Source organism: Meriones unguiculatus, chromosome 3 (assembly GCF_030254825.1).
Source record: "Meriones unguiculatus strain TT.TT164.6M chromosome 3, Bangor_MerUng_6.1, whole genome shotgun sequence".
Taxonomy (NCBI): Eukaryota; Metazoa; Chordata; class Mammalia; order Rodentia; family Muridae; genus Meriones; species Meriones unguiculatus.
The window spans coordinates 53,594,518-53,619,658 of record NC_083351.1 but is presented as its reverse complement, the minus strand read 5'-3'; the positions used below and the strand labels follow the sequence as shown (position 1 = coordinate 53,619,658).

At 41.8% G+C, this 25,141-nt stretch overlaps 1 protein-coding gene and 1 non-coding gene across 5 annotated transcripts in view; both read right to left on the bottom strand.

The window, feature by feature from the left end:
• The window catches only part of Jazf1 (JAZF zinc finger 1), a 314,826-nt gene that overhangs the window by 235,706 nt on the left and 53,979 nt on the right, over positions 1-25,141 (bottom strand). Inside the window, exon 1 of one of the 4 annotated variants that reach the window (XM_060379990.1) lies at positions 9,372-9,395. The exons of the other annotated variants lie outside the window; for them this stretch is intronic. The gene's annotated coding sequence lies outside the window, so the exon portion shown is untranslated. Of the gene's footprint in view, positions 1-9,371; positions 9,396-25,141 lie in introns of those variants that run through there. 4 annotated transcript variants of the gene reach the window in all.
• LOC132653401 (small Cajal body-specific RNA 20) lies at positions 16,419-16,555 on the bottom strand. Its single transcript, XR_009591145.1, has one exon. It is a non-coding gene; the product is annotated as a small Cajal body-specific RNA 20 (non-coding RNA).

Genomic DNA, 25,141 nt, shown 5'->3' with positions numbered 1-25,141 from the left:
CAAGGACATTTGCTCAACTATGTTTATAGCAGCTTTACTCATAACAGACAAAAACTGGAAACAACCTTGTTATCTCTCATCAGAAGAATTGATAAATAAAATATGGCACTATTGATAAGTAAAATATGGTACATATTTTATTTATACAATGGAGTATTACTCAGTTTTTAAAAAATGACATCATAAAAGAGGGAACAAGTCAGGAGCCTGACACAGAGGACCTCTGAAAGGCTCTGCCCTGCAGACTATCAATGCAGATGCTGAGACTTATGGGCAACCTTTGGGCAGAGTGCAGATAATCTTATGAAATAAGTGGGAAACAGTAAGATCTGGAGAGGACAGGAACTCCACATGGAGAGCAACAGAACCAAAAAATCTAGACACAGGGGTCTTTCCTGAGACTGATACTCCAACTAAGGACTATGCATGGAGATAACCTAAGACCCCTGCACAGATGTAGCCCATGGCAGTTCAGTATCCAAGTGGGTTCCATTGTAATAGGAACAGGAACTGTCTCTGACATGAACTGATTGGCCTGCTCTTTAATTCCCCCTGAGGGGGAAGCAGCCTTACCAGGCCACAGAAGAAGACAATGCAGCCACTCCTGATGAGACCTAACAGACTAGGATCAGAAGGAAGGAAAAGAAGACCTCCCCTATCAGGAGACTTGGGGAGGGGCATGCATGCAGAGGGTGGAGGAAGGGAGGAATTGGGACGAGAGGAGGGAGGGAACCACAGGGGGGATACAAAGTGAATAAAGTGTAATTAATAAAGAATAAAAAAAAGACAAAAAAATGACATCATAAAATTTGCAGGCAAATGAATGGAACTAGAAAAAACAAAACATCCCAAGGGAGGTAATCCAGACCCAGAAAAACAAAAATTATATGTATTCACTTATAACTGGATATTAGCCATTAAGAAAATTAAAAGAAGAGGGTGTATATGCATTGATCTCCCTGAGAAGGGGAAACAGAATAGATTTTGAGGATGAACCGGAAGGGGTGGGTGGGAACTACAATGGGAGGTATCAGATAAGGGAGAGATGGCTGGAACTGTGGGGCACTTGGGGAGTAGTGTGGAACCCTAGTGCAGTGGAAATTATGAGGGTGATCCTAGTGAAAACTCCTAGAAATGGGGTATACAGAGTCTGAAATGGCCATCTCTTGTAGCCAGGCAAGGCTCCCAGTCATGGCACTGGGTTGTATTCGATAGAGTTGTTGGCCAAATGGGTCCTATGGAAATCCCCAAACAAGCTAATGCGATGCTAAGATCAGAAAGTTGATCTCCTCAAACTAACAGTGGGGGCCCATTTCTGAGGACAACACACACACAGCTCATGGAATATGCAGAGGTCATTCCGGGATCTGCATGAAGCCTTCACCCCTATGTTCTAGTCTCTTTGGTACAGGAATGTACTCTGCAGGCTACTGAAACATGGATACCAACCCAGACACAAAACCTTTGACCTACATTCTGTCCTGCCTGTAAGATGAGCTGGTGCAATGGTGGTACAGAACTTGTGGGAATAGCCAACTAATGTCTGATTTAACTTGAAGCCTACTCCATGAGAGGGAGCCCATGCCTGACACTGCTTGGAAATCCAGGAACTGGAGACTGGATAGCCCAGAGACCTAGGGTGGAATCAAACATGATTGGTCTTAAACAAACTCAATGAAATGATTCCTAATAACATTCTTCTATACTCATAGATTGGTGCCTTGTCCAACTGTCATTAGCAAGGGCTCCTCCAGCAGTAGATAGGAATGGATGCAGAGACCCACATCTAGACATTATACAGAAAGAAAGGGAGGGAGAGGGAGGGATAGAAACGGAGAGAGAGAAAGAGAAAGCCTAGATTGGAGGGCTCCTTTGGGTCTTCCTCTTGGAGCTCAGGAACTCCTCAGAAGAATGGGCAGAAAGACTGTAGGAGTCAGAGGGGTCAGGACACCAGGAGAACACAGCCCACTTGATCAACAAAGCAGGGCTCACGTGAGCTCACAGAGATTGAGCTCACAGAGACTGAAGTGGCAAGCACGGGGACTGCACAGGTCTACACCAGGTCCTCTGCATAGATGTTGTGGCTGCTAGTTCAGAATTTTTGTGGGACTCCTAACTGTGGGAACAGGTGTCTCTCTGCTGCTTTTTCCTGCTCTTGGGACTCTTCCTCCTTTTGGGCTGCCTTGTCCAGTTTCAGGGTGAATGCTTTTGTCTGGTCTTACTATATTTTGTTTCCTTGTGTTTGGCTGTTGTCTCTTGGAGGCCTGCTCTTTGTTGGTAGGGGACATGGGGGGGAGTGGATCTCGGGGAGAGGAGATGTGTGGGGGTGGCAGAGCTAGAGAAACTGGTCAGGATGTATTGTATGAATAAGAACCTATTTTCAATTAAAAAAAGAAAAAAAAACCGGTTGTTTAAAATTTCTTTTCTAATGCTGTAGGCCTTTTAGAGGCCAACAATGCCTTCCACTTACAACGACACAATGCAGCTACAACACAGAGCACTCCAGTAGTGATAGTACGTTCCCAAGGAGGATCAGGTGGGTGGGAAACTGCTTTGACATGCAGGACGGGCTTGCACCTATGTAGGATCTCAGCAGGTGTCAAGACCTGCTTTCACTTCAGAGACTGTGTTAAAGCTGACATCAGCCTGTGAACTGGTGAAACTAGAAGATGAATGGACAGCGCCAGACCAAAGCTTGCCCCCTTGGACTGTTCACAAGATGGTGCTTTCCTCTGAAAAGCACTGCCTTTTCCCCTTTCACTTGCTTTTCATATTTAATTTCACAATGGTTTGGATAATTATTGCAGACAATTCAGGAACGCTGGACCCAATGCTCCTGCAGCTGCTCATCTTGCAGGCATACATTTGGCTTGTAAAGGTCAATGCACAGGCTACAACATGCTTCAATCAGGGGACTTCAATGTTAGAGGGCAACATCCAACTCTGGGGAGACACGTTAATATCGCATTCTCTATCTCTAGGCTTTCTGCCAAGCAGGAGGAATCCAGAATCAAGCCCAGTACCTTTATTTCATTTTCCATATGGCCATCTCTCCCTCTCTGGTAAAGAATATTTGGCAGATAAAAGCTCTGTCAGTCTAGAATATGACTGAGATTTTAAACAAACCAGTAAGGTAAATAACTTGTGATGTTCATAACAAGCATAGCTCTTGACAGGCTTCATGTAAACACTTCTTTCAGCTCTGAACACTATGCACTCCAGTACAAACTACTGAGCTACATATGACAGGAGACAGAATTCTACTAATTTTGGAAACGCAGGCTCCTGTTTACACTTTCATCTTCTAAGAAGGTCTTATGGTTTGGTGGACTTCACAGAAAGCTGGTACTGAAGGAATTAGAGAGCTCACAGGACTTCCTCAGTCCTTCAAAGATCCTGGTTTTGAGCCAAAGGTCACCCAAGCAGCAGCCTAAGCCAGAGATACCATAGCAAACCAACAGGTTAAGAAAAATGCTGCCAGCCTGAGGTATAGAAATAACAGATGTGATGACCTCATAGGACATGATCTTACTGAAATAAAATGTCAGTCTATCTATAGTGGCTCCAAGGAAATACTAAACAGTCACCATTTCCATTACTGAACATTCATCTCTAATTTAGTATGCTGGGAAAGAATGAATACTCTGCTTTGCTTTCCAGATCCCAAGATAGAACTAAGCAATTTCATAGGGGTGTCTTATCAAAAGAATGTAAGGATAAAGGCATATCTACAGCAGGTCATCAGGAACACCTTACTGCCCAGAGCTAGGAAAGCATGTGCTCTGGATGAGTTGAAATATGAGCTCCCACGCAGAAAGGTCCAGTGAAGGGACCACTGGGTAGGATGCAGTAACTCCTCTTCAGGAGACAGACTTTTGCTGATGTCAGAGTGATGATTAACTCAGGAGACAGTCTTGACTCCTCAGCAGTTATACACCATCTTTACTATGTCCATTCATTTAGTCAATGGACATGCTCAGTTTTTACTCTGTGCCAGACACCACGCTGAGCATCATTTTCCCAGCTGACACACTCATGCTCAGGCCTGGTTAATGCTCTGACTGGATTAGCTCTCTGACCTCTCCCCATGTTGACTTTTTCATGTTGACTTTTGGAGACTAAATTTAGTCTCCAGAACACTAAGCAGGGGCCTCCTTAGGATGCTTCTTCCATCACATCTCAGCAGAGAACCCACCCTTCATGGTTTCTAAGCCCACCTTCCTCTGCAGTCAAACCACATTTCCCTACCAGTTTCTCAGTTCCTCTAAGATTTACTTACTCAGCATCTCACTGATCTGATCATCCCCCAGGGAGTGTGATGAAAAATGGCCTCTCTCTTGCACAGTTTTTGGAAATGTCAATTAATACAGTCATTATAAAAAACAGTGTGGAGATTCCGGGGAGGTGATCAGGGAGCAGGCCAATCAGATTGTGTCAGAGGCAGTCCCTCTTCCCATTACTGTGTGGCCCACTTGGACACTGAACTGTCATGTGCTACATCTATGATGTGATCTGATAGACTAAGATCAGAAGGAAGGAGAAGAGGACTTCCCCTATCAGTGGACTTGGGGAGGGGCATTTGTGAAGAAGGGGGAAGGAGGATGGGATTGGGAGGGGAGGAGGGAGGGGCTTATGGAGGGATACAAAGTGAATATTAATACAAAGTGTAATTAATAAAAAAAAATCAGCACCACAAAATAAATAATAATTGAACACTGAATTATCTATCATGTGATCCCATTTGGATGTTGATAACTTCTGGATGTATGTCCCAAGAAAGCCAAGTCGGCACAACATTACTGACAAATGGGTGAATGGATGTAGGAATGATGGCCTAAAGCTATTGTGGAGGGCACTGAAAGCTTTCTAAGACCTGAAAAAAGACAAGGGTGACCATTTTCACCACTTTAATTCAATATATTTCTTGGAGTGCTGACCATAAAATTTAGGCAGAAAAAATATATATATAAAGGAAGAAGTGATACTCATTAGAATGTAAGGGATGGAACAACTTGATAGTTCCAAACACCAAGTAATTAGGATGAAATGGGGAATACAGTGCTGAAAAAAACACCTCAGAGTTTAAGGGTACCAGCTGCTCTTGTAAGGGAGCCAAGGATTCAATTCCCAGCTCCCATTTAACATCTTAAACTGGCTGTAACTCCAGTTCCAGAGGATCTGGTACCATCTTTTGGCCTCTGAAGATATTAGACATGGTACACATAGGCAAAATAATTCATACACATATTTTAAAAATATGAGCAATATATCTAAATAGACTTTTCTTAGAAGAAAGCCTATATAATGGAATATCCCCAGCATAAAAGGGTGTCATCTTGAGGATTCTAAAGACACTGATAAAACCAGAGTCACATATTAAGTGAAACAAGCCAGGCACAGAAAGGCAGATATTCATGTTTGGAATCTAAAAAGACTAATCTCATAAAAGTGGGGAGCAGGATGGTAGTTACCAAAGGTCAAAGAGAACACTTGGTGGAGGAGGCCACCAAAAGCTGTCTAATGAGTACTAGGTAACAGATAGATGGGGAAATAAGTTATGGCAGGCTTCTGCAAAGTAGGGTAATTAGAGAGAACCACATGCACTATTGTTTTCAAAAAGCTAGAATTTTTTATGGTTTTACCACAAAGAAGTAATAAATACTTAAAGAGACAGATATGGGCACCATGACTTGAGCATTATCCAGCATGTATATGCATCACAGGGAGCTTCATAAACATGTAATTTTAATTTTTTATCAGGTTAAAAATTATTTTTATAAAAGCAAATTTTGCCATTTGCATAGCAAGGGTGAACCTGGAGGGTGCCATGCAAGATGAAACAACTCAGATGAAAACAGGCATGTACAGCTTCACACAGACTTCTAAGAAGGGGGACTGATGAGGTAGAGGGTGGGATTAGAACAGTGGCTTCCAGGGCTGTGGGACACAAGAGCAGAAGCTGCCGGTCAAAGCTCCAGTCCGAAGATCAACTACTGCAGAGGTTTATGCACAACAAGGCGACTGAGGACAACAGCACATCCCACAGTGCGCTGTGGGGAAGGAGCTGACCTCATTTTAAACCGCAAAGTTTAAAATGTTAAGGGTGTGAGGTGCTTAATAGGCTAGTTAGCCAGGGAATCAAAAAAGCGAGGGGGAAATAAAATGTAAGAAAATTGAAAAAGAGTGGCCCATCCTTTCCCTGTTTTGTCAACTCTGATCCCACAAATCTCAAATGGTGATAATCTGGACACTCTCTGAATGCAGCTACCACTCCTTGTGAAAATGCCCCTTTGGTAACAGTAGGTCACTGCACAACACTCCAATTAGATCATCTGATCAATCCTCAACAGCACAAAACAGCAGTCTGCACTGAAGGGAGCCAAGGCTTGTGCAAACAAAGTGACTTTTCTTAAATAACACAGCCGCAGAGCAGTCCAAAGGTGGTGACTCACCTGTGTCAACAGGTCAGTAAACTGGGTTCAGTCATGAGAGAAAAGTGGGATGGAGTACTAGCTTCTCCACTCATCTGTGCAATGCCAAATGGGACAATAAAGCAAAAACAGCCTCAGCCCTCCCATAGACATAGGAGGTGAGGCCTGGAATCTTAAATGGTCTGAGAGAATTTAGAAGAGTTATGTAGCTTCCAGGGTTGACTCATGCATACATTTTTGGTACTAGAGAGGCTGAGGTGAGAGGGTTGCTGTGTGTTTGAGGCTAGACTAGGTTCCACAGTGAGTTCAAGACCAGCCTAGGCTGGTAAAAAAATCCTATGTCAAAAATTGTATCTTATGAAAGGTATCAGGAAATATTCTCATGAAGCTGTTGGACTAAATCAAATAGCCTCCTCGGTATTTTAATGAAATACCTGCATAATAGACACACTGATAAAAAAAAAAAAAGGAAACCCCCCACATTGTGGCTTCTTAGTTGTTAGAATCTAAAAAGAAGCTAGTAAAGAGAAAAAATTAAAATAAAAATTTTAATTAGAAAATTTGAAACATAATGATAGATCAAAGACTGCAGGGTTCTTAGACTAAGCTGATAAACTTGAATACTGAGGAAGTAAGGACTGGTGCTCTTGGCCTGATGCTGGGAGAGATGGAGATGTAGCCACAGACCCACAGTGGCTAGAGTTTTACACCACCCTGGTTTCTGAGGTGATGCTCTCAACCCAAGAGAGTCACGCAGAATCTATCAACTCCACTGGAAAGCTTTCTGTTTTCTCCTTATCCTTCCAGAGAGAGCAGTAGAAAACACAATGTGTGGTTAACAAAAAGAAAAAGGCAGGTGAGAGGAATGTTTGAAAATTGGTCTGTCACATGAGCAAACTACCCTGATGCTCTGTTTAGTTGCCCAAGGGCTCTATGAGAGTGGACAACTAAGAGCAGGCAAAAGAAAGCAAGAAATGAGTAATCAATCTTGGTCCATCTCCTGTTGACTCAATCTCCATCAAATACCTCTCCATAAAGGGATCATTTGTTGTTTTTTGTTTGTTTGTTTGTTTAGTGAAGTGGCTAAACTAAAGAAATTCAATAAACTTGTTCTGTAAGTGGTCTACACCTTCACCAGTCATAAAACAGACAAAAATAATAATTAGAAAGTGCCTAATTGCTATTTGCTTCCATGTTTATAGGTGGTATGTGCACAATGGAGAAAGAACTCAGAACTTATGTAGGCCAGGAGAGCATCTGCCCTGAGCTACACTCCTAGCCCACAGTCTACACTTTTATTGTTGACATTAATTTCTTGTTATTTATGCCTTGTTGGCTATTTCCTTCACTCATGAAGTTTCTACTGTTGTTGCTGAGACAGAATGTGAAGTCCAGGATTTACCTTCCATTTTGTAAGTTACAAAACCAGACCTCTAGAAAACCTCCTCTCCTGCCACATGATAATCAAGTTTTTAGAGACAGCACAGCACTTCTTTAGAGAGGTTCCTTACTAGTAAAATTAAGATGAAAAACAAAAACTACCCCATGTATCTGCTTTTAAGAAAAGACATTATTTTATTTTTTACTTTTGTCAAATTTTAAGGCTAACATACAAAGTAATGGGTTTCATCATGGCCTCTTCATATATACATGCTTTTATTCTTTCCCTTCTTCAGCTATGTCCCAGACCTGCTTCCTGCATCTAGCTTCTTCCTTTTCCTTAGTCCATTTAGTCCTACCTTCTTCTTTCCTATCATATATATTATGCTGTGTCTGTAATTTTAAATCTAGGTTCCTTACAGAAAAGAAAGTAACCTCTGTTTCTCTTTCTGAGTCTTAACCTATCTACCTTAACGTATTCCTCTGGAAGGCAAACCAAAAGATGCTCTGAAAGGACTCTGAAGCCAGTAGAGTCATTATTTTCAGCATGCATTTCTATGGGTAAGCAAATCGAATGGTAGTGATGATGATGGTGATGATGATGATGACAATGATGATGATAACATGTTTCCTTTGGAGAAACTTTCTAGGTATGTGTATACCACAGTAAACATGTTCTCACTTGGCAAGTGAAAGGATGTGAAGCCACAGACAAAATGGAAGACAGCTTTGTTAGCATCATTTGCTGAATCGGAATTTGCACATAACTGCTAATTTGAGACATGCACTTTTCTGGAATTGTTCAGGTTTCTTCTCTTTTGAATATGTAATATTAGAAAGCTGGCAAAGCACCACTTATTGGGGACATATTTGAAGTTCACAAAATTGTTCTGAGAGAGAATTGGACAGAGGAAAGCTGTCTTTGAAACTATACTTTGAAGGAATTCTTTGCCTTTTAAAATCATGTGACAAGGGAGGAAGGGATGTGTGAACAAAGGACTGGAAAGAGAGGAGAGGTGGCTGCAATCAGAATGTAAAATGAATAAACAAATTAATAGAGAAAAAATAAAACAAAAAGTCATGTGACAAAAGAAATGCCATAGTGAACTTAAGACAAGATTAATTATAGCAGCAGTGATAGTGCCTTATAATAATTAATAACTAATAATTAGTCCCAAATATGAACCACTGCTGGTTTGAATGATCTGGTGAGCAGGAACATGGAGTGTGAGTTCACCCATCCACCTTAGTATGGTGATCAGATAAGACCTGAACAGGAGTGAGAAGGAGCCAGAGACAGAAGTGCTTCTGCACCATGGCCATGAAAGTCTGTATCAAGCATAAAACTCAACATCATTTGTTGTAGGTGACGATTAATATTTACTATTGTTTTATCTTCTAGTAATGCTGCTGTTAATCCTCAGCAGCTGTATTACCAAATCACCACACAGAGACTGGGTTTTTAGTTAACCTAGAACACAATGCTGGGCAATATTTACTCCCTCCTAAACCTCCAAGCCCTCAGTTTCCTAACATTTAGATTTCCCACATTATACTTGCTTTTTGTGAAACGTTAGGTCTGGTTCATGCTCCATGTCCTCCAAGCTCTCTCCTCCCGCTCTGCTCTCCTTGTGCTCTCCTCTCCTCAAGCTGCTCCTCCTTCTCACCCCTTCCTGTTCTCTAGCTCCTCCCCTCTTTCCTGTCCTCTGGCTCCTCCCATTACACAACATTGTATCGAGTTGCTTTATTTGTGTCCTGTTTACACAAGAGTTGAGACAGGATGCAATATCCAGATTGAAACCAGAGAGTTGGGGGTGGGGAAATCAGCATTTGAATTAACAAGGGTAAGGCATATACATTTTAAAAGAACATTATACCAACAATCATTCTCCAGGAAGTGGAGCCAGCTTGACCCTGGGCAGATGTGAGAGCATCAAGACTGGGGCCAGGAGACTCTGACCCTGGCCTCCAGATGAACTCCTGAAGGGAAGCAGTCTCCTGTCCCAGTGGGGTCATTCAAGGTGATGGTCTCTGAGTGCTGGAGTCTACTCCTGTGACTTGCTGTCCTGCAAACGATGATGGGGGCTGCCCAATACTTCTGCATCCCAGCCATAGCCCCCTTCCTCCTCTCCTCCTGGTCCCATCCACCTTCCCTGTTCCCCCAATCCTCTTCTCCCCTATTCCTCAGAGAAGGGGAGGCACCCATCCAAGTATATCGAGTTGTATCAGGACTGAATCCACCCTCTCCCACTGTGGCCTAGTGAGGTAGTCCCACCAGAGGAGAGTGATCGAAAATCAGGCAACAGAGTGTCCATGCCACAGACACTCCCTGCTCCCCTTACTAGGGAACCTATATGAGGACTGAGCTGTATAGGGGGTATAGGACAATCATATTACAACTTACAGACCCAGAGAAGATAAGTAACAAGAAGGACCTAAGGAAGGATGCTTAACTCCCACTCAGAAGTAGAAACAGACTAGATAGTAGAACTGAGGGAACAGGGTAAGAGAAGGAGCTCGAGAAGGAGCACAGAGAGGAATGAGGGTCTATCAGACCTTGGGAGGGCAGGGGCAGGAAGACAGAAGTCTTGTAGAGAGAAGAGAAATCTTGGGTGGGAACTTCTCTGTGACAACCTGGAGACCTACAACAGGGTAGGCTCCTGGGAGGCCATGAGGGTGACTCTAGCTGAGACTCCTAGTAACCGGGGTCATGGAGACTGAAGAGGCCACCCTGTAACTAGACAGGACTCCTACTGGAGGGAGGGAACACCAACCACCCGCAAAAACTTCAACCCCAAATTTACCCTGCCTATAAGATATGCCTTGACAAAAAGAGAGCAGAGATTGAGGGAATGTCTAACCAATGCCTGAGACTCACCCCATGGGAGACAGCCAACCCCTAACAAGATTAATGATATTCTGCTATGCTCACAGACGGAGCCTAGCATAGCTCTCCTCTGAGTTGCTCCACCCAGCAGCTGATGGAAACAGATGCAGAGACCTACAACCAGTAACTGGGGGGAGTGTAGGGAACTTTGTAAAGGGGGGTGTGTGTGATAGAAGGACCCAGAGGGCCCTGTGGAGACTCACCAATGAAGGACTTCTTCATGTCTTAACTCCCCATTTTTCTCTTCCCTGTGATGGGCATGAGTCTCTGAGGTTCTGTTACCAAAGGCCATGAAAGAGCATCCATAGCAGTCTGACACATCCTTCTCTGGCCTTAGGAATGCTTTTATGATACTTCTATAAAAAAATCACTGCAAAAGAAAAACTGTGTTTCTACAAATCCTGTTTCCCAATACACCGTGAACTAGGCAGCGCTAGCTCCTGCATCCATACAGCCTTCTTGAAATGCTTATAGGGCAGAGTGTGTCCACAAACCATTTTACTGAAGCATGAGGCTTAGAGAAGTGAAGCAACTTGACTAAACCCTAGGCACTAGGTCAGTTGCAGCCAGTTTTTCTACCATTTTCCACAACACTACCAGCATTCACATGAATGCTAGAGAAATAGTTATCAGCTGATGTCCTCTCAACCTAAGAGTCACAGAGGCAGCGTTGACTACTAAAAGTAACTAGTACCTTATATCAGAGATATACAGGCCTTAACACAACAGGGCTCTGGAAATCTGGATGCAAAGACAGCCCTTTTGGTTTACCCAGGTAAAGGCTGGAGAGTCTTTCAAAATTCCAAGTTTTCTTTCTAAAAGACTTTGTTCCACAGGTCTTGGGTATTCATTCTGTTTCCTATTTTTCATTTGAGCAAAAGTATAAATCCCCAGAAAGAAAAAAGAAGGGTGATGGGAAGATTAATATCAAGAACAACTCTCCACAGAGGCGGTCACTGAAGCGAGAGGCCAGTAAAGAGCCCACAGGGAACTTCATGACTCCAGCTTGTAGCCCTCCTAGATCTGGCTGCCCTCCACCTCCTAGCCACCACCTGCCACATTTACCTTCTGCACCCATCGGCATCCAGCCAGATTAAAAAACTCTGCTGTCTGGATTGAACACAAATACCTCTCATTTTCCATCTAAACCCAGCCTGGAAACTAGAACCCACTGTAACCTACAGGCTCCTGTAGTCTTTGCATCTTTTGTTGGTGAATAAGCTGCCCTTGTAAAACCAGAATGCTCCAAGTAATTTTGTCCTTAACCAAGGAAGATTTACAAGTTCTAGATTGCTTTCTGTAGTAAACAGGCCACTTAAGTATCGAGGGAAACATGGTAAAACATGGCCAATTCCAATTTTTTCCAATGACTGTTTAGAGATTCTACTGAAAGCACTGGGATCTGGAAGCACAAAACTGGGTGGGGCACATGTTTTGCCTTTGAGGAACTCGGGTCTGCTATGGGACCTCATAAAGTAACAGGTATCAAATGTCCACGTATAAACATAGGCAAAGTTAATGCTAGAAAATGGGACAGGGACTACTGTGGAGGTCAGCAATGGAGTGTTTGCCCAGGATAAGTGAGGCCCTGAATTCAATATCTAGTGCCACAAGGAAAAGAGGAGAAGGAAGATGAGAAGAGGGAGAAGGGGAACTAGCAATGTTTCATTAGTAGAGCCTCATGAATAGGGTTTACATGATAGGTAGGAGTTTTCTAGGCAATGAAGCAGAGGTGAAGAGACACTGCAGATAGAAAGCACAAGGTGTTAAAAAACTCCCATTTATGAAGTCCATGGAGTCCAGAGAGAAAAACAACACCAAACAAAACAAAACAAAACACAAAAACCAGCAGCCTTTGTTCGTGAGGTAGGTAGGGATATGTAAAAAGGGGGGGGGGGGCTTGGATTGTTACAATGGTGTCTAAGAAACAGGAGAATCAAAGGAACATTTAAAACCAGGCAATGGTATGACTATGATTGGGTTGTACTTTTGTTTCTAAAGTAATTCTGGAAGGAATGAGGAATGCTAAGAATTGTCAGGAGACTACATCCACACTATGCAAACAAAGTCAAGTGCAAGTCACATATGTAATTGTAAATGTTCTAGTGGCCACATGCAAGGTAGGGAAAAGGTAATTAAATTAACTCAATAATGTATTTTAAATTCCCCAATCCAAACTATTATCATGTAACATGTAACCAATATTGTTAAAATTATGACTGAGGCAGTTTATAACCTCTATTTATACTCAATTTTCTACAGCAGGCACCCTCAAAGCACACCTCAATTCAGACAAGCTACATTTCAGATACCTAATAGCCCACTGTGGTCAGTGGTTACCATCCTCCACAGCACAGCCTGGGAAAAGAACATACACATGTCCAGTCAGGCGGCTGCAGCCCATGGTCCACAGAGATGAATTCCAGGTTAGTGGGCCACTGAAATGCAGTTTAAAAACATGTAACTTCTTGTGACATGAAAGTTTTGGAAGGGGATTACCTGGTAGTGAAAAGCTTAAATGCTGATGGGGTGGGATGGATGAGGGAAAGGTGGAGAAAAGCATTAACCCAACCTAAGAATTTGTGAGAAAGCCATACTTTACTAACTAAAAAGCTTAATTTTAGGGGGCAAAGTTTGAAAAGAGGTACCCTGCATAGGTGGGTAATGTTTCTCAGAAAACATATTTTTGTTTGTAAGATTTACATTATTGTTTAATTATGGGTCTCTGACTGTACACGTGAGTGCATATGACCATGAGGACCAGAGATGTCAGATCCCCCTAGAGCTGCCGGGAACTGAACTCCAGGCCTTTGTAAGAATATATAACCTTATTAGTAAGCCCTTTCTTCAGCCCAAAGCCATAGGTTTTTAAACAAAGTTCTAAAAGATCCAAGTACCAAGTATGGGTTATGCTGTCCATGGGGGTCCCAGAGGATCTGAAACAATACAGGCTGCTGACATTGTTCTTGGGTGTCCAACAGCACTGGGTGGGAGCTGCAGAACAAAGCTGGATCTGCCCTGGAGCTTCCCCGCGCTGGCTAATGTTCACAGTGCCTATGTAGGCTGTGCAGAGAGCAAAGTTCTGCATGCTTTTACCTAGCTGTGAACCCTGTGTGCTACGACACCAACCTGCAAGGAGAGCTACAACTCCTGGTACAATAGCTACACGACTTTGTAGGGGATAACTAACCGCTTTCTGCTTAGACTTTAGGCCTGCTCCATGGAAAAGAATTCAATACTTGATTCTGTAAACCTGGCCAAAAGCCTAGGGAGGCCATAGGCCCAGGGGGCTGGGGGTGGGGGGAGTCTACTATTCTTGTTTTTTCTATATAGACTAGTGCGGCTCTCAGCTTTGGTCAGACCATTCTTATGAAGAGATTCATTATTGGTCACAATGGAGAGTAAGTTACAGTTCTGTGTTCAGCCATAAGCAGAATATCTACACTAATACTTCTAAGGCCTAGAGAACAGCATTGAAGTGGGTGGAGGAAATATAAGAGTCAGAGGATGGGGAAAAGTGCTATGAAACTCTGGTTCTTAGACATGATATGGCCATTAAACTCATGAACCCACAGCAGCTGCTGCCACCTGTTCAAGATCTACACAAGACTGGGTATCAACATGAAAGGAGAGGGGCTTGTGAGCCTCTCCCTTCCTGATGAGCTATTGGCAGCTAATGGTAGCTGGAAAAAAAGAGAGCAATTTTCTTGAGCATTGTAACCATTGGTAAGTAACCATGCCCCAGTAAACAACTCCCTACCCATGGTCATAAAGCAACCTTAATTAACTCAGTGGGTCACAAAGAAAAACGTCATAAAAGTAGGAGAGACTAGTTGGGTTAGTAGGAGTGGGAAAGGATAAAGGAGGGTAGTAAGGGGATGGATTTGATAACAGTATAATGTACACATGTATGAAATTATTTAAAAAACCACTGTGTGACTTTAAAAACTTATTTTTACTAGGAAGTAATTTACACAGTTAAATATATAAAAACTACAACAGAGCACAATGCTGTTCCCACCCTGCATCCAGCCACCTGCTGGAAGCAGCTGCTCTACTTGCTATCCATTCACGTGGTAACCTGCACAGACGGCATCCCAGTGTTTCTCTATACAAACACAAGCAGATGCGAGCATGGTCAGACTCTGCCTCCCTTCTACGCCAAAGGAAACATCCTACATATTCCGTTTCATACCTTGCCTCTTTATTCAATGACCCTGCTTGGAAATCTTTTCAAATCAGTGCATAAAACATTTCCACGTTCTTTTTAAATCACCACACAGTGTCCCACTGTAGAGATGGATCATGGTTTATTTAAGTATCTAGCCACTAATGGATACTTGAACCACTTCCAGTGTTTTCCAGTACAAACAATGGTTTGATGGAAAGCCTCCTTTGTGTCCATTTTATATGCATTCAGATATACCAATAGGAAAAAAGTGCCAGTGCCAGGCTAGGTCAAAGTGTAACTGCACGTACTCCTGATAGGTACTGCTCATTCTGCCTTTACCAGGGCTGTGCCATCTGTGTTCCATCTGAGAATTACTGTGCATATCTTCCCTGTCAGGTCAGTGAGACAATTGTCATCCTTTAGGATTTTTCAGATAAAATAAAACATGCTAGTTCTGAATAGCTTCAATATACTTTTCTCTGATTTCATGTAAAAGTGAACATGTTCTCTTAGACTTAAAAATGACAATGCAGTTCTATGTGAACAATCTGCTCCTGTCATTGGCCTGTTTTCCTACTGCCCTAGAAAGTGTGCTCATGCTCATTTAGAGCCATGATTTCTACAGACAGGGTCTCATATGTGTTTTGAATTTGTTTACTGTATTTTTTAACATGTAAGATTTTTTTGAATTGAATCAAATTTATTTATTCCTTTTATGGCTTTTGAATTTTAACTCCCAGATTAGAATTCCTTATAGTTCAGGAGTAAAAAGGACATTGTGTTTTCACATAGTTCTCTGGCATTGTAAGCATGTATAAATATATTGTCATACTTTAAAAATCTCTGTTGGGGCTGAAGGTATAATGTGTGAGGCCCTGAGTCTGATCCTAAGTACCAACCCAGCCACACATAAAAAAAAATAATTTTCACTTTTTACAAGTGAGGTAGATGAGATATTTTCTAAACTCATATTCTGATTTCTCTCTCCTGTTTTTCTTGTCAGAATTCTTTTGAATAACCATTAATCATCATATTAAAGAAATATATCAAGTTGGAGTTTATTTGAACACTATGAGAAACAGAAGTGGTCTCTTACAGATCCAGGTTAATACTCACTAGGCCCAATATCATACAGAAAATATGTCCTCATTATCATAGTGACATCAGTTTCCACACAAGTCACAACTAAAAATAAGATTTCATGAATGCTATTATGTTTGTATAAATAACACCTTGGATTTTGGTGCTGTGTAAGTCAAATGCTAGAGTCTAGATGTGACAGAAGTAAAGACAACTGATGGTCTTCAGCTATTTTTAAAAATGGCCACATTGTGTGAACTGCATTCATCCTGTCATTGCCACAGCACCGAGCCTTCCTTCCTTCCTTCCTTCCTTCCTTCCTTCCTTCCTTCCTTCCTTCCTTCCTTTCTTTCTTTCTTTCCTCCTCCTCCTCCTCCTCCTCCTCCTTCTTCTTCTTCTTCTTCTTCTTCTTCTCCTTCTCTTCTTCCTCCTCCTCCTTCTTCTTCCCTCCCCCTCTCCCACCCCATTTTCATGTCTGAAGTGAGAAAACAGGATTGCCCACTCACTCCTTATGATGATGATGATCCATAATCCTCAGGGGCTATCTTGGCCTCAAGCCCTGGGTGAGGAGGAAAAGAATCCCTGCAGCCCAGTAGACAAAAGGTCCTTAGCACTAAACCTTTCAAGCGGAAGCTTTACTTAGAGAGACATAGACACAGATTGCCACTCAGAAGCTTATAATTTTGGGGACAGTATATTATTTTCACAGTTTGTTTAAAGGGGAATAATAAAGCCTGGAAAAATTCTTATCAATGACAGAATTCATTTATGTGATGACTGCCATGGAATTAGAATCATGACAAAGAAATGGAGAGAAAATGGGAAGCTGAATTAAAAAAATAGTTCATCTCAGTTGAAGGAGTATAAAAAGGAGTTTTTGAGATTTCACAGATAAGTAAAAGACAGAACAGCATGAATGTGTATCATCCTTGCCAATCTGTCCTGCAGAGTTCCAGTTTTAGACTAGAATGCATGCTGCAAAACAGGCACATATGATGGTATTTTTAACAAGATTTTGACATTCTCAATTATTTCCACTTCCCACAGCTGCTTGAGAGCTCAATGATGCTAGTAAATGAAACCCTAAATCCACAAATTTCCAAGTAACAGACTTCCCTGCTAGTCTTATTTCCTGTCTATGTGAAACTCAGGGTTTCTTTTAGCCTTCTCTGGCCAGTGGGACCCCTGATGGGAGTTGCTGTACATCCAGGTAGTGATACCACAGAAATATAATTAATAATATCTACAATACAAAGTAGCAATTACCTAACTACAAATATAACTTGGAACTGACTGGTAGGGTCTAGAAGTCATATACAAAGCTGGCTGTGGCATGCTGTATTGGTGGGTTTTCACACAAGCCGTACGTCTGTGTCTATGCTACTCTTTCCTGTGCTCCACACGTAGGGAGGCAAAGTCCTGCCACTCATAGGCACTGAAATGACAACCCAGTCTCATTCATGTTTCCTCAGTCTCCTAAGTGTGAAAGGCATTTTATCTTTTGTTTAAGCTGGAGAAAAAAGTCAAATGTCACAGCAAAAATGTCTGTGTATCTGTGGCTATTATCTAAGGTCTTGTGCTTATACGTTTCTCTGTGGGATCTGGCAAAACACAGATTCTGTTTAACTGAACAAAATATATGAACTTGCATGTGTCAGTTAAAACTGCATGTACTGCTTCAGGCAGCAGTTCCATATTTTACAATTAAATTTATATCTTCAACGTATAATCACCCTCCAGTGTTGTGGTCTTCTAAGATGGATGTGTCCCATGATGTAAAAGCTATCAAAAGTTTTCTCCAAGCTAGCTTGAGGCCTATAGCTGGACTGGTGCCAATATTCACATGGGAGAAAAAGGTTTCAAGAGCAAAGAATATTCTTTGTATTAATGAAAACCTTTGAAGTAAAGGACTTTCAACATAGCAGCAAGATAGCAGGTAAGGGTGTTTATTTATGCTTAATTCAATGAATTATTAAAACCAGAGGGAAATGAAACCATTCTAAGATTCAATTTTAAATCTGCAACTGGCATCTTCTTTTGTGAAAAAAATTATCTTAGCCACGTGAGCCCTTTCTTCCCTTTATGCCTTCCTTTATGCCTTCTTCCCCTTCTTTTTTTTTTTTTTTTTTTTTTTTTTTTTGTTCCTAGGACAGGACATCTTCCACCTAAGCTGCCCACGCAGCCCACCACATCTGGAATATCCTCTGCAACAGCTCTTGTGATTATCTGACCCTAATTCCAGAACTCACCACAGTGACCTGGGTCAGCCTGACAGGAACTGCTGACCCTGATCTCGGGCTGGAGCGCTTCCATGACTCTTCTTCTGCAAATGAGATTGGTGAGGTTGTGCCAGAGAACCAGACTTAAGGGGCGCTCCCCAGATGCACATGGAAGAAGACACAGGCTGGAGATAGCTGGGCCTAAGATGTCCACGAGACCTGTCTTTCATTACCCCTCCAGGTCTGAAGAGATGAAACAAAGTCCCAGCCCCTCTCAGCATGTTCATTCCAAGCATCAGCTGGCCATCACCATCACACAATGGCAACATTCATCGTTCACTGATTCATGCTTTATGTCATCAGCCCCTTCATAGGTAGGTAGGCGGGCACATCTCCACATGACCAGTCAAGTAAGTCAGGAAAAAGTGGCTCCAGAAAATGCCCCAAAGGAACAAAATAATAAACAAAAATAGGAGGCAGAGTAATAATACTGTTCATGCTCAGATCTGACCTAAACAGAGAAACCAACCAAACTTCCTGCTTCCTTTCAGGCCATCTCTACCACTGACCACTAAAACAAAGTGATATACCTGCTGTTCATTGACTATGTCTTCCTAAAGTTGTTGATGATCTAATTTATGTGCCTTGGAATGTAACTTTGTCAGACAGAATCTTTCAGAGGTAGTTAAGATTACTTTGAGGCCCTTTGGGTATGCTCAAATTTCATCAGAATCTCAAGAAATTAAGTCCTGGGGAGCTTTCTGGACTGCATGTGCACAGAGACCAAACTGTCTGAGGACACAGCAAGAAACTGTGTACCTGCAAGTTAGGAGAACAGCCTCAGAAGGGATCCTTGGTCTTGGACCTACCCAGGAGGACCAATTCTGAGGTTTGAACCAAGCATTCTGAGATAGAATGCCAGGAAAGCCATTTAAACACTGTCCACGTGCTCTTGAGGGAGAGGGATGGGACACTCCACCTCCCCAGTACTTCACAGCCCTACATGGCACAGTGCTACAGAGGGGGCTAGGCTGAAATTTTACTTCACAGATGTTTTTAAATTCTATGTTACTTGCATCTTATCTTCAGAACCCAAGCTCCAAAGATGTGAACCACAGAATACAAAAGCAGATTCTACTTTGCCTTCTGAAGCTTGGCTTGGTGTGATTACCATTAACTAGGTTGAAGAATCAGATGTGTCTGCGTGCATCATCCAAATCAAGTGTCTGAAACATTGTGAAACCCAGTGAACAGCAACCATTTGCCTCTTAATGAGCATTTTAACTCGATGTTCCATGCTATGAAACATCAAACTGTGAAGTGCCATTACTACTAAATGTAACTACCCAGTTGACTGGCTCAAAAAGGAACAATAACAGCTAAAGAACATTAACTGTTCAGAACAGAGGCTATCATCGAAAATAGTCATAAAAATAAAAATGCACTGCAGAAAAGACAGAACCTGGTCTGGCCTAGAAGCCAGGGGAAGAAAGAGCAACACAAAATGCAGCTGAATGCTTAATCAGCTGTCTGTCACTTTCTGAATGGTGTCTAATATTCTAATTATTAGCCACGATACAGAGAAGGAGTGATTATGGAACAGGGAAGATTGCTTTAATTTTTTTTTTAACCCACAATTTGAAGAGCCTTCACAAAAATGTAACTCGGTACCCATAAGCTATAAAGAAAAAGAATGATTAACAGTTAAAATTCCGTTTTCCATCCTAAAGCATTAAGAAAAGCTTTGAAGCTGTATTGACAGATATGACTAACAATTGTAATCACAGAAATAAATGTAGTAAAACGATAATTTGTCTGTCACAATTTACCAAGGGAAAAAAGTATAGCATAAGCAGCTGAATTGTGAAGTTAAACGAAAGCAGACAGAATCCAATTTTTGATGAAATGTGGAGCATTATTAATTGGTTTCTTAGCAACAGCTAGGCTAAAATTACTTAACATGTCTGCTCAATCAGATGCAAATTTGAGTGTTATCCTTTAAATGTTGATTATACTTGGTCTTTTCAGATGCAAATGCAATGTGTAAAGTGAAAGTAAATGTTGACAATGCTGATACAAAAAGATCCCCTGATTAACACCATTCTGATGTGAGCAGCCACACTGGTGGAGCTTCCCTGGGAAGACCTCACGCTGTCTGGTGGCCGTCTTATCTACTGTCATCCTCCACCTGTCCTCCCTGTCCCACACCAGCACTGCCCTCATCCCAGAGCAAGCATTCTGGCCAACCAAACAAATGATTCTCACAGGGGCTACATGAAAGATGAATGATGCTGTCAGTTTAGAATTCAATCCAGGAGACTGGATTAGGGGATTACACCTAAGACCAGTGTTGATCTCAGTGTGGATTTTATGAATCGAACCAGACCTTTGGTGCTACAGTCAAATATGGCAGCCTTCATCAGCTTTCTGCAGTTTTGTTCTGTCCTTCAAGAGTGGCATCTTCCCAAATCAAAATGACCCTGAGATTTCACCTTATACCCATCAGAATGGCTAAGATCAAAAACCCAAGTGACAACACAGGCTGGAGAGGTTGTGGAGAAAGGGGAACCCTCCTCCACTGCTGGTGGGAATGTAAACTTGTAAAACTACTTTGGAAATCAATCTGGCTCTTTCTCAGATAATTAGGAATAGCGCTTCCTCAAGATCCAGCTATACCACTCCTAGGCATATATCCAAAAGACACTCAGGTATACAAAAAGGACATCTGCTCAACTATGTTTGTAGCAGCTTTTTTTTTTTAATAGCCAGAAGCTGGAAACAACCCAGATGCACCTCAGCTGAGGAATGGATACAGAAATTGTGGTACATCTACACAATGGAATATTACTCAGCAATAAAAAACAAGGCAATCGTGAAATTTGCAGGTAAATGGTGGGACTGGAAAAGATCATCCTGAGTGAGGTATCCCAGAAGCAGAAAGACACACATGGTATCTACTCACTCATAAGTGGATATTAGACATATAATATACGATAAACATACTGAAATCTGTACACCTAAAGAAGCTAATCAAGAAGGAGGACTCTGGCTAAGATGCTCAATCCCCATTCAGAAAGACAAAAAGGATGGACTTCAGAGGGAGAAAACAGGGAACAGGACAGGAGCATACCACAGAGAGCCTCTGAAAGGCTCTACCCTTCAGGGTATTGAGGCAGATACTGAGACTCATAGCCAAACTTTGGGCAGAGTGCAGGGAATCTTATGAAAGAAGTGGGAGATAGTAAGGCCAGGAGAGGACAGGAGCTCCACAAGGAGAGTAACAGATCCAAAAAGTCTGGGCACAGGAGTCTTTTCTGAGACTGATATTCCATCCAAGGACCACTCATGGAGATTGCCTGGAACCCCTGCACAGATGTAGCCCATGGCAGCTCAGTGTCCAAGCGGGTTCATAGTAATGGGGACAAGGACTATTTCTGACAGGAACTGATTGGCCTGCTCTTTGATTACTTCCCCCTGAGGTGCAGCCTTACCAGGCCACAGAGGAGGATAATGCAGCCACTCCTGATGAGACCTAACAGACTAGGATCAGAGGGAAGGAGAGGAGGACCTCCCTTATCAGTGGACTGGGGGAGGGGCACAGATGGGGAAGAGGGAGGGAGGGTGAGATTGGGAGAGGAGAAGGGAGAAAGCTACACCAGAATACAAAGTAAATAAACTGTAATTAATAAAAATAATTTTTTAAAAAGTGGTATGTTCCATAGTCAGAGGTGGCAACAAGAAGGGACAGATGCACAGAGGAAGATGGATATCTAGGATAAGCCTAATATACATTCTAAGTTCACTTGGTTTTCAAGTGGCTAATTTTAGCAAGGCATGATGGCTTATACTTGTTATCTGAGGAGTCAAGAGATAGAGGCAGGAGGCTTGCCATAAGTCTGGGACCAGTCTAAGCTACATATTGAGTTCCAGGCCAGCTTGGGCTGCATAGAGAGTCTGTCTGAAAAAACCAAAACCCAAATGTCCAAACAAAACAACCACTACTGTTGGAGGCCATGCAGCTAAACTCCACACAGTTAGGCTCCAGCTAGCTTTGCTGTAGAAATCACTTCTAAGCATGGCCCATGATGACATTGGTTACCTAGCTTACTTTCAGGGACTTGAAAGCTACTTTAACTGAAAGCCCTACAATTTGGCTCTGCAAGTGTACAGTGACTAAACTGGGTAACAAACCTTCAAGTTGGCCTCCTTTGCTACTTTAAGTATTAAATCAGATTCCTACTTATCTCTATATGTCAACAAAATCATCTAGAAAATGTTTTGAAAAAAATACCATACAAAATTCATTTGTCCTAAATCTACATAATCTTTCTCAGTCCTTCCAAGGACTAAAAACATCAAGATAAGAGTAACTAAGATAATGTCCCATTTCAGGTCCATTGTGTGGAGCCCTGAGACCTCACCACCTGCTCCTTCTTCCTTCCCTTTATGCCCTTTCTCACAGAAGAGCTCCTGAGAATGTTCTTTGCTCCCATCTTCTTTGGTTTGTTGGTTTCCCAAATAAATATTTTTGCTTGTCCTAACAGCAGAACCCCGAGTCACTGGATCCTTTTGAGTATCAAGCAGCCAGATCTAGGTTTGTTTGTAGATGTACCCTACTCATAGAATTTCGAGGCCCTTCAGGACCCTTATAATAAATGGTGGGGTTCTGCCTCACTTTCACTCACTCATGCAATGACCTAGGTGCCAAACGTCCCTATTGTTACTCCCAGTACAAGCAAATGCATACATAAGTACATATGTAATGGCATTTCAGGTAGTGATTGGAGCTAAGACGAGAATACAGCATAAGCAAGACAGGGGTTTAAGTAGGGCTCACAGTTCACATTAGATGAAGTTACCTTTCACCTGGACAGACCTGAAACACAAACAAGCAAGGCCTGCATGTGGAGAAGCATGGGGGAAACTAGTCTACACCCAGGACAAGAATGAGCCTAGAACAGCAGAGGCCAGAGGAAGGGAGTGTGAGGAACAGGAAGAAAGGAAGGTGATGTAAAAAGAGCAACTCTGGACTGTGAGGTTAGTCCATGACCACTCAACAAGACCATTGCTAAGCCCCTCCCCATGGATATTCTGCATGATTCTAAGACTGAACAAAAGTTTGCTACATAAGAGAAGAAAAAGGTGGGGATCCCAATGGGTGTGAGCAAATATAGCTAACTGCACAGGTTCTTGCATTTCAGGTAAGAGTCCAGTGTTCTTTGATTTGAAAATCTCCCTGGCCACATGGAAAGCAGTCTTGAACTAGTCTCTCTCAAAAGAAGGTAGAATGTGTTCCCTAGCCAAAGCTCTCTGCTTGTGGCCTTCCAAAGGTTGGGATTAATGAAGACATTTGTTGTTCAAAACATTCAACCCAAACTCTAGGATACCCCAAGCAATGATTAGCAACTTAGGGCCTGTATTAGAGAAAGTTTTGAAGCTTGCTTTTAGATAGTTATGCTGCATTCTCTTCCTAGCTCTAATCACTACCTGAAATGTTTTATGTATTTATGTATTTCAGAGTTGACAGCTGCACAGCAGATGGGAGAGCCTCATACTCAGAGTGCTGAGCCACAGGCATATCCTTTTCTGAGGCATGCCACTTGCCCTGTAAGTCTGGTTTTATGTCCCTGATAGCTTTTAGGACTTAATTGAAAATGCCCATTAGCAAAACATGCACCCTTAGGTGTTGTTCATCTCAGGATGGGATGGCACTGATGGCTTGCTGGGGCACACAAATGAAAGGAACTTATGGACCTAAGAGGAACTACATTGAGAACAATAATGATAGTGAGATTTACAAGAGGAGCTTCTTGAGATTCTAGTAGATAGCACAAGGGTGTTCCCAGGCTTACCCTATTAAACTCTCACATTAATCCTTACAGAGAAACATTACTGACTCTTTACTTAGCCTGAGGGTCTAGCATAGTGGTTCTCAAACTTCCTCAGTCTGGGTCCCTCTACTACAGTTCTTCATATTGTGTGAGCATTCCCTGAGTATGTGACTTCCAGCTTACACTGGAGAAAACCAGAGACTCGCTGTCTTTCAGTATTTCTGACAATAAAAGGGATTTCTGACAATAAAACAGATGCACAGTTATAAACCTTTAAAACAAACAAGAAACCTAGAAGATGCCTCAGTCCATATCCCAGATCAAAGAGTGACTCTCAAACTGAATTTCACAAGACACTCACTTGTAATGCCTATCAAAAATTCAGACTTTGAGGTTTCAAGATGAAGTATTTTGATTGAGTGGGGGCAGGGAAAGAATACTCTCCACTAGTTATGCTGAAGAGAGTAAAACCTGTATTTAATTTGCCAATGCTGTCCCTTCTGCAACTGGTAAGCAGCTTTGCTAGAGGGTAATGAGAAGACTGTTTTTAAAAGAGAAATAAAGCAACACAGTAGCAAAAAGAATAAATTTCCCTTTTCTCTAAATGCATGCTAAAAAAAGTCTTCATTAAACTAACATTTAACTTTTTTTTATTACAGAAGTTAAACATAATCACTGTAAAAGTTCAAAAAGGAAAGGGAAGAGATATAATATAAAATACTCATCACTCAGTACATAATATTTTCTGGAGAGCATGTTGGCCTTAACACACACACACAAAAAACAGAATTTAGAATATATGTAGTTATTATGTGTTTTTTTAAATAGCTAACAACATTATCAACTACCACTCCTTGAATCTTTTAGATATAAAAATGACAGAATGATAAACTAACAATCAAGAAGTTAAAATTCTATTATGTAGCTAGCATATAAGCACAAATATCTGTGCCATTTGTATGAGTCTGCTAAAAATCTGTTTTTAATAAAGCAATTTGGTGTTGATAAATTTTTAGTGACTTTTACTAGTTGAGTGAATACATTCACATTACTAGAAGCAGACACATAGAGAATAAATTGATGCAAGCTTTGGCATTTGTGAAACTTACTAGACCAAGGCTTTCTCATTAAGTCTTAAGGGC